Source organism: Cnephaeus nilssonii, assembly GCF_951640355.1.
Source record: "Cnephaeus nilssonii genome assembly, chromosome: 14".
Lineage (NCBI taxonomy): Eukaryota > Metazoa > Chordata > Mammalia > Chiroptera > Vespertilionidae > Cnephaeus > Cnephaeus nilssonii.
In genome coordinates, this window is record NC_137085.1 from 25,741,745 (window position 1) to 25,743,715 (window position 1,971).

The 1,971-nt window shown below is 45.5% G+C and overlaps 1 pseudogene across 1 annotated transcript; it reads left to right on the top strand.

Moving 5' to 3' along the window:
- Positions 1-367: 367 nt before the first annotated feature.
- LOC307110477 (high affinity copper uptake protein 1-like) lies at positions 368-933 on the top strand (annotated as a pseudogene). The gene has a single exon. The product of its transcript is annotated as a high affinity copper uptake protein 1-like (transcript).
- The last annotated feature ends 1,038 nt before the right edge of the window (positions 934-1,971 follow it).

Consider the following 1,971-nt stretch of genomic DNA (forward strand, 5'->3'; position numbering starts at 1 on the left):
GGCAGTTAGTGTGTAATGGGTTTGGTTTCAGTTAGGGATAATGCAAAAGTTCTGGAGATGGATGGTGGCAACGGTAGCACAACAATGTGAATGTACTTCATGTCACTGAACTGCACACTAAAAAATGGTTAAAATGTTCAATTGTATGTTATGTGTATTTTACCACAATTTTTAAAAATAAATAGTTTTGGGGGGCGGGACTTGGTGGCCTCGGTGGCAATCGTGGACACGTCGAGCCCGTCACTAGTGGAGGGGGTTGATGAAGAGTCGTGAGGGGATGACGGGTTAAGGTTCTGAAAGGGAGGCGCCGGTGGCAGGACTCGATCTAGGAAGAATCTTTTGCTGATTCTCAACTTTTCCTGGAAAAATGAACCATTCCCACCATATGGGGATGAGCTCTGTGGACCACACCATGCCATCTTCTCACCATGACACGGCCACTTCAGACTCCCACCTCCACAGAGGGGGAGACGGCAACATGATGATGATGCACATGACCTTCTACGTTGGCTTTAAGAATGTGGAACTGTTGTTTTCTGGCGTGGTGACCAATACAGCTGGAGAAATGGCTGGAGCTTTTGTGGGAGTGTTTTTACTAGCAATGTTCTATGAAGAACTCAGGCAGCCCAAGAGAGCCTGCTACACAAGCCACAAGTCAGCATTCGCTACAATTCCATGCCTGTTCCAGGACCAAATGGGACCATTCTAATGGAGACACACAAAACTGTTGGGCAGCAGATGCTGAGCTTCCCTCGCCTCCTGCAAACAGTGCTGCATATCACCCAGGTGGTCATCAGCTACTTCCTCATGCTCCTCTTCATGGCCTGCAATGGGTACCTCTGCGTTACTGTAGCAGCAGGGGCCGGCACAGGAGACTTCCTCTTCAGCTGGAAGAAGGCAGTGGTAGTGGACATCACAGAGCATTGCCATTAACGTCAAACTCCAGGGTGTGGCCTTACCGATTGCAGTGGGAAGCAGTTCAAGACTGGAAGACAATATTCCTACTCTAATCTTCCCTTCTTGCTCCTTAACTCCTTACACACACACCTTCTCAACAGAGGTTTAGCTTCCAGTCTCTGAGCTGAAGTGATAACCCCCGACTGTTCTTCCTGCGCTGAGATTCCCATTTCTCTTGAGGTGAAACCACCCAGGACAGGGGTCCTCAAACTTTTTAAACAGGGGGCCAGTTCACTGTCCCTCAGACCGTCGGAGGGCCGGACAATAGTTTAAAAAAAACTATGAACAAATTCCTATGCACACTGCACATATCTTATTTTGAAGTAAAAAAACAAAACGGCAAAAACACCCGCATGTGGCCCGCAGGCCGTAGTTTGAGGACGCCTGACCCATGAGATGTCTTCTCCTCCACCATCATCTTAGGTCCAAGATACATGTTCTTGTCTAATCCAGGTAGCTGTCTCTTCCGTGACTTGATCACCTGCTTTCTTTTTTAGTTTTCTGTTTTTATTTTTAACAGACAATCTGAATTTGGTGGGGTTTTCCTGGGTCAGTGGTGGAAAAGGATTGACTTCAGCTAGGATCCAAGGCAGCTGAGGGAAATTCTTGCCCAACTAAACCCAGAACCCAAACTTAACACTAAAAAATAAGTTCTAGTCTTTGGACTCACTGAGAGGGAAATACGTTGTGCCTTTCCCTGGGTGTGATGTGTCGCACCAAAACCTGAGGAGTGCACAGAGGGCGGTTTGAGACTCTGAGTCTGGAGCTTACGGAAGTGTGCATTTTGGGGGTGGCTGACTCATCTGTGGTGTTCCCACTTAACATTTTGATTAGAATGAACTTGCCAATAAAAAAAAAGATATGACAATCAAGTTGAGAAAATAAACATAAGTACTTTAAAATAAAACCATTGACATTTTAAAAAATAATAAAAAAAAATAGTTTTTTAAAATTAAAGAATGAGGAGGGAGCATTCCAAGTAGTCCAAGTGGGGGAGAAAAAGTCTAGAAAAAA